Source organism: Cetorhinus maximus, chromosome 14, assembly GCF_964194155.1.
Source record: "Cetorhinus maximus chromosome 14, sCetMax3.hap1.1, whole genome shotgun sequence".
Classification (NCBI taxonomy): domain Eukaryota; kingdom Metazoa; phylum Chordata; class Chondrichthyes; order Lamniformes; family Cetorhinidae; genus Cetorhinus; species Cetorhinus maximus.
In genome coordinates, this window is record NC_135892.1 from 53,260,912 (window position 1) to 53,268,945 (window position 8,034).

General features: G+C 48.1%; 1 pseudogene; it reads left to right on the forward strand.

Moving 5' to 3' along the window:
- The first annotated feature begins 1,383 nt into the window (after nt 1-1,383).
- On the forward strand, nt 1,384-3,071 carry LOC144690002 (A-kinase anchor protein 8-like; annotated as a pseudogene).
- Nucleotides 3,072-8,034: the final 4,963 nt, after the last annotated feature.

Consider the following 8,034-nt stretch of genomic DNA (forward strand, 5'->3'; position numbering starts at 1 on the left):
CTCAAATTGTAACATAAACCATGCACTTTTATAAGCATATATCATAATTAAAGGCGAATTTAATACTTGAGGTAGTGGGCCCATCCACTGGCTGGAGAGCCAGTAATAACCCTACTATGGCCATTCCAAGTGCCCACCACCCCTAATCTGATTTAGTGCCAATCAGGCACTTACCTGGTTGGCGATGGGGTCCTCGCTGTGGTAAGGGCGGATAGCCCACTTCTGAGAGCTAATGGCCAGAGGATTCTCAAGTACCAGCAACACCACTGGAAGCAGTGGTCATTGTTGTAATATGCTTTTATGTATCTGTTCACAGCATGTGCCTAGATTAACAAATGAACACACAACGTGTTTGCATAATCCCTTATGAGCGATTGCTGCCTTTATATCATTATAACGCACATAACATGGTGACAGCAGCGATTCCTTCTAAATGGCATGCTGCTCAGTCTGACAGGAAGATTCAGTATATTACGACATGGTGAACAGTCTTAAATCATGTCACATGGCATGAGACAACTTTTGATATTCTGGTCAGACCGCAACAGAGTCGCAGCATCAGAGAGCATTGAAATTGCAGTGTGGTGACTGCACAGGAAAACATTGAAGACACAGGCTGGGATAGTGCTCAGATAAAGAGCTGGTAACCACATGGATCCCTTGTGTTGAGTAGAACAGTGTATCGAGAGGGCGAGCACCAGGTTAGCTCAGTCAGAAAAGGTGAATGACTAGGGTGTGGGCTAGATTGACAGCCAATGAGGGAGAGCTCAATAACAAGAAAAAAAAAACAAACAAAAGTTGGGCCAGAGGTGGCTGCAGTTAATGGGCGGAGCTTAGCAAAAGTGTGTGAAAGCGGCTACAGTGACACTCATCCCAGGTATCATAGGAGATGGAAGGTCAAAATGTCCACAAAATTCCCCAGCCTGAATTGAAATGCATCTGACCTAATATCCAAATTCAAAATGTTTAAACAGCATTCTGAACTATGGTTTCTTGATTCAGGTGTATCTGAACCAGAAAAGTAAGCCATTAAAATTCATCTAGCTATTGGGAATGAAGGTCTATGCAGGCTGAACACATCAGGATTAACAGAAGAGCTAAAAGATCCCCAAAAGATATGGACTACTTTGGAAGACTGGTACAGAACCAGATTAAACTTCCATATTCATCAACTAGAGTTCACGTCATTTCAACAACAGCCGACAGAATCCATAGACCACTTCATCGGCAGATGCAAGGAAAAGAGTACGTACCATGATTTTTCAAACACAGAGATAGCAGTCAGAATTGTTGAGTTGGTGATCGCACCAACTCCCATAGAAGCGTTCTAGAAACATCTGCTAGACAAGCCCAAAACGTATAGCATTGAGGGGCTACTCAAGGATGGCCGAAGTAATTAATCATAATGATTCCTATGGAGGTTGCTTTGACAGCTCCGCCAGGAACCGCAGGAGTCAGCTCTGCAACAGAGCACGTGGTGGCCCTGGCAACCAGTGGGGTCAGAACTGGCCTGGAGACAGGCCTCCAAATAGCAGGCCTTTCCAGAATGACCCATTCTCATTGTCTTCAAGTTCTGAGCAACTGTCTGCTCAGTGGAATGAGCTGTCGATGGGATATGGAGGCAGGGGCTATGGTCCCCCCTTTCAGGAACCTCCCTTTGCTCTTCTCCCAGGCCTTAACCTCTGGTTTTGCGATGTTCGGCATGCAGGGTGTAGGAAAACAGTTTGGAGTTGGCAGACAGCAAAGGAGAGTGTGGAATCAATTCAGGATTAGGAGAGGTAGAGGAAGAGGGATGGGATTTGGAAGGAAGATGCAGCTTTCAACTGCATGCACCGATGAACCAGATTGCAAAATAGGAAGAATGGATGAGTCAGATTTTTCAAATGGCGAAGCAGAAGAAAAGGAGACAGGTTTTGGCGATGATGTTGAAGATGCTGCAGGTGATGCACAAACATTGAGGATAAAGATTCAACTGACAGCCCTGAAAGGGAGGGAAAAAAAAAGAGACTGATGCAGATGCACAAGAGGAAATTAATGACCTGAAAATGAAAATTTAAACAAGGAAGAGATAACAGGATCGTATCACAGAAAGAATAATGTATGCCTGCTCAGTTTGCAAGTTTCCCACCTTTGATGATGAAACTTTCCCCCACTTTGAAAGTAAATTCATAAGGAGAACTTCAAATTCATTGGGACCAAGCTTCCTAAAGAAACAGCTGAGTTTCTGTATGAGTATGTTTTCAACAAGAATAAGAAGACACTGAAATTTTGTGACTCAATGGAAAATAAAAGTGCAATTAAAAAGAGGATCTAGGAACAAAACCTCTTGCATGGTATTAGTATTGAAAATTTCATGAATAAGGTAGAAGCTGTTTACAGCTTGTGAAATGTTCTTTCCAATGCAGAACAATGCCGTTCAATGACACATGAAGACGATTGACCACAACAGGAACAAAAACAATGCTTGAGCAGTTCAAGAAGACTAGCCTTCAAGTAGCTAAGAGTATTCTCAATAAATCGGAATATTGTGAGCATGCTGGAAAAATATCTTACAGGGGAGAATCTGTTTACTGAAGAAGATGCTAAAGATGATGTTGATGATCCTGTGGAGGGTGATGCAATCAATGAGAGTCTTACAGGTGAAAATATTGGGGAGAAGAAAAATGAAACTGCAGAAGGTGAGAGGGTAGAAGCAAAGGCAGAAGCAGATTAAGGGGGTAATGAAGATGATGGTGAAATTGTCAATGCAGATGAGACAATTGTAGATCAGTGTGAGAAGGGAGCTGATGCCACTGATGAAGAAGCTGAAGCAAACTCAGGTCAGGGTGGTGAAGAATCTCTTCCAGCAGAGGGAGGTGCTGAAGTAACTCTTACAGCTGAAGATGAAGACAAAATCTTGGAAGCTGGTGATGGAGAAAACCTAATGAAGGTGCTGAGAGTGCCCCAGGCGATGGTGATGATGATGCAGGAGGGTTAGAGTAATTTGCTGTACAGATGAATTTATCCTTGTCTCTTCTATCTGTTCAGCATAAAATTCTCCACAAGTACACTGCCTGAATTAAAGCAATGTTATTCTAATAGCCATGTGGTTCCTGTATGTTTCTAGAACATCTTGGATTTGGGACAATTTCATGCCATGACTGTCCCAAATCTGGTGTGGCTCTCTGTTTCCTAGCTTTGCCTAACTAGTTTTATGTGAAATGTTGCTCTCTGTGAAAGTAGTTTGTGAGTCCATTTGCCCTGTTGACTTTCTTTTTAATCATCCAGAGCAGGTGACACTGATCTCTATGCCAGATCCAGAACGTGTACAGACATTCTGTGAGACATGGGGCAGAAGTTTACGTCTTGTGGGCAGGCGTGCAGCCGATCCAATCAGGCATGAAATTGCAGGAGATGATGTCGGGTGAGCGTCCCAGTATCACCATGCATGTGAGCAATCTTCAGGTTGGTGGGCATGTGCAGGTGTCGGAGACGCGCCTGCTATCAATTAAAAGGCCGCTTAAGGCCATTAAAAAGGCAATTGATTGCGATTTTACATTGCCCCTGTAATTTCGCACTCGTCACACGGGCAAAACGAGCAGCCCACTTTTTGAAAAACCTCATCCAAGGGCAGGATAAAAAGGGTCAGTAGCATTGCCATTGTGAGTAATGAATAGTTTAGGATATAGTTTGCTGCTGGTTTCTTATTTGAACTTGACAGCTTCATCTCTGTTCCGAGCTTCTTAGCATTTTCAGGCTTCATTTAAGGACTCTAGTGTCTCCAAGGACCCTGGAGGATTTTGACCATGTGGCCCCTTCCAGGTATCATACAGCCTTCTGCAACCCTGGTAATGGGGATTGCGGTCTCCACTGAAAGCACCTCCTCTGAGGAGGAAGAGAGGGGCAGAAGGGAGAGGAGGCCAGGTGTCCCAATGTAGCTTCCAGGGGAGGGACCTGTGGGAGGAGAGGTGCAGGCACAAGCGGTATAGGGCCAGCAGGTAGTCCAAGGCATAAGGGGCTGCAGAAGGCACCACTATCCTGCTGCCAGGATTGAAAGGCAGCGATGTAGCTACCTCAATATGTCCGAGGTGCAATGCCGAAGGAGGCTCCACCTCTCCAGGGAGACTGTGACCTCCATTTGTCAGGTGATTGGACCTGAGATCACCTCCAACTTTCTGGGTAGACACCCCATGCCAGTGGCTCTGAAGGTCACAGTGGCCCTCAACTTCTATGCCTCTGGTTCTTTCCATGGGCCTGGGGGATCTTTGTAGTGTGTCCCAATCAGCTGCCCACAGTTTTGTCAAGCCGGTGACAGAAGCTCTCTTCAGGCAGGTACTGACATTTATTCATTACCGTACAAACAAGGCCAGTCAGGCTGAGTGAGCCAGAGGCTTTACAGCAATTGCTGGGTTCTCCCACATCCAGGGTGCAATCGACTGCACATATGTGGCCATCAAGACGCCAGCGGGTCAGCCGGGTGCCTTTGTCATCAGGAAGGGATTCCACTCGAACATGCAGATAGTTTGTGACCACAAGTCGTGGATTCTGTAAGTCTGTGCAAGGTACCCTGGCAGCTCCCATGATGCTTATATCCTCAGACACTCCCAGGTGCTAAGACTACTCAGCGCTCCAGCCCGACTGGATGGATGGCTGCTGGGTGACAAAGGCTGTCTGCTGAAAAGGTAATTTATAACACTTCTCTGCCACCCAAGAACAGAGGCAGAGCAGCATTATAACAGGAGCCATGGCTCCACAAAGGCGGTGATAGAGAGGACCACAGGTCTTCTGAAGATGCGCTTCCAAGGCTGGGACCATTCAGGGGGTACTCTATGATACCCCTCAGAGTGGGTGTCACTGATAGTGGTTGCATGTTGCGGTCACCACAATCTGGAACTGGCAAGGGGGGGACCCGCTGGAGGAAGAAGGTCTTGAGGCAGCTCCATATGCCACAGAGTCTGAATCCAATGGCGAGTCAGAACAAGAGCACGGTGAGGAGAACGCTGAGGGCATATAGGCAGACCTCTGTATCCTTCAGGGAGGCAGGGACACCAGGGACACCTTGATCCAACGCTCCTTCAGCTAGGCTGCCAGAGATCTGCTTCCACCTCATGCCAGGGCTGCTGCCTCCATCCCAAGTGTCTGAAATGATCCTTTCATTTGAACCCAAAGCCCACTCAGTGCCTGTGCAATTTAAGTTTAGAGCCACTCATATCTAGCATTACATACTGGCGTACCCTGTACCAAAAAAAAAGGGAAGCATAATTAGGCCATTAAGACAAAAGCAAAATTCACATAATTTTGACACTCAAAACAAATGAACAATTCCATATCCGGTGTTAATGCCCACACCAGTAAACATATAAACAAAACATGACAGAACAGAAGATCAGCCGTCAACAATCCCTCTTGTGCTCATGGAGCCTTAAACTTAAATTTACGTTTATGGGCGCTGCATCTTGGTGCCCCCCCCCACCCGCACCCCACCGGCCCTCTTTCACCGCCCCGCCCCCCCCCCCCCCCCCCACCCTGCTGACAGTGGCACTAGAGGCAGCCTGCTGATTCTGCTGTCTTGTTGGCCTTGATGATCTTGGCAGTCGTCCTCTGGCCAGTGGAGCCTGTGCTGGCCCCACCTGGGAGGGAGCGGCCAGTGCCACAGCTGGCATCTCCCCAGTCACCGCAGCATCATCAGGTGCCATGGTCACTGGCAAAGGAGCAGGGTAGCTGCTGCCATCATCCAGAGTTCCCTGAGAGGAGCCCGCAGAGATGACAAGCAGGCCATGTGCCAACGTGAGGTCACTCTGGACCTCCCTGCTTGCCATTGATGGACGGGCACCTAGCTGTGATACTGGATCGCCCACACTGGCACTAACCACCTGAGGTCATTGCCTGTGTTAAGGGCTTGCTGGTCCTAGTGCAACCCCAGGAACCCCTGATTCTGTCTCTGGAGCTGCCTCTACATGAGAGTCACCACTTCTCAATGGAGGAGGCAGTGCGCTTGGCCATGAGGGTCAATGCAGTGTTCATGCTCCGCGTGGACTCCTCCACAACAGACACCATGGCACGCATAGCCTCATGGATCTCCGTCAGATCCTCCCGCACATCCCACTGGACATCCAGCAACTGCTGCCTAATAGACGATTCCAGAGGCTCATCATCTGTCTTCAACTCAGCATCATCCTGGTCTCCAGCAGTCCTCCGACTGCTGGCGCCCTAGGCACTCTCTGCCTCCACATGCTCTTCAAGGGAACCCTCAGTGCTGTGCACCAACATTCTAGCTGCCCATCTAATGCCCAGTGAGGTGCCTGTGCTGGCACCTGGTTTAGAGAGCGGGTATGACGCAGGTGCATCTGAAGCAGTCCTCTGGCATCAAGGGTAGTTTTTCAGGGTCCTGCATATGAGTGCCTGCTGGTGAATCTAAGGGAGAACAACAATATGTCATTAGCTTAAGCCACCACACTGTCATTGTGCATGCCAGGCGCCCTGGGAAGACAATGGAGATCTGCATCATGGTGCCATTGTCTTTCAATGATCAATGGGGAATCCAGTATTGAGGCTCCCAACAATGAAGAGACTACACAAGAATGTTTGCACAATTTAAAACTCTCACCTCTGTGCACTGCACTCTTATCTTCATCAGAGATCCCTGCCTCTTCACAATGAATGAGGTGGGTGACGGCTCTTTAGCTCCAAAGCGTCCATTTCAAACTTCGTTATGATTCGAAGATTTGGGGGACCTCCGCCTGTCCTTGGCCTCTCTATGTTGTAATGTTCCTCTTCTGAAAGGGCGGCGGAGCATTGATTAGTCCACTCTCTTTCTAAAGCACCATTGCAGCCTGGCCAACTCCACCTGACGAACACCTTGTAGGGCATACCTGAGTCGTGGCCCTTGAGCCACAAAGCACTCAGTCCAAGCAGCCAGGGCCTAACCCCTTGGCCCACTCCCTCATCAGTTGGTACTCATACGCTAACACTCCTGAGCTCAATGGGAGGATGACCAGTCCTTAACACTTCTCCACACTGATCCATGCCAACACAGTGCTCACCCTTCCTGAAGGCAGCAGGTTGTTGAACCTTTTGCAGCGCGGCACCCATATGGACACTGTGGCTGCTGAGCTGGGCTGCCACCACCTCCCAAGCTTTTTTGGCCTGATGTGATGGCCTCCTTCTGCCATCCCTGAGAACAAGGGTGTCCTGCCTGACACCCAGCTCCTCCACGAGGACTGCGAAACACTCATCCGAAATACAGGGGGGGCCGAGTGCCCACCTGACCTGCCCTTCCGCCTGATGTTTCCAGCTGCTGGTGAGGCCATTGTTCCAGTGTCCAGACCGCAGAATGATTCTCCCCTGGCAGCCTTCAGGGAGTTACCTCTGCCAATTTTAAAATCACCCGCCGGGTCGCCATTGGACCCGGTGCCCGACAGGTCCTTGCCCGGCCCTTCCTGGCCATTGGGAAGACGCATTTCACGCTGGTCAGGCCTTAATTGGCCAGCCAGCATGAAATCGCAGTCGTGGGCCGATTGCTGTCAGGGGCCTGTTTCCCGACTGCTCCTGGGCCCGCTGATCGTGCGCGTCTGCCAAGGGAAAAATTCAGGCCATGGTTATGCCTGGTTAGTACTTTTTATTTTTTTTTAAAGTTTACAAGTCTGATTGCATAGGCCCCCAGGTGAACATCAGGAAACTTACCATACACTGCTTAAAATCAGTAGTTCCCTGTATTTCATAGTTTTAGAGTCACACTATGCTGTCTGGTTGTGTCTTAATCTGTGGATTGAAGATATTGAAGGGGATTTTACAAAAATAGTTGGCTTCAGGAGCAAAAAAAAAATGTTGCATGCTAATGCTTTAGTGTTTTCAAATTGCCTTTAATGGTGAGCAGAAGTCGAATTATTTTGTGTGATCAAATTTTCCACATTTTCTTGTCCAACAGTTTAAGTGGAACACAAGTTATTGGAGCTATGACAGGAAATTGGTTTTCTGTTGGTATTTTTGACAAAAAGTTGAGTACAATTTCCATTTGTGAGTTTTGTTTTGGATTTTGGTGATACTATCTGGGTG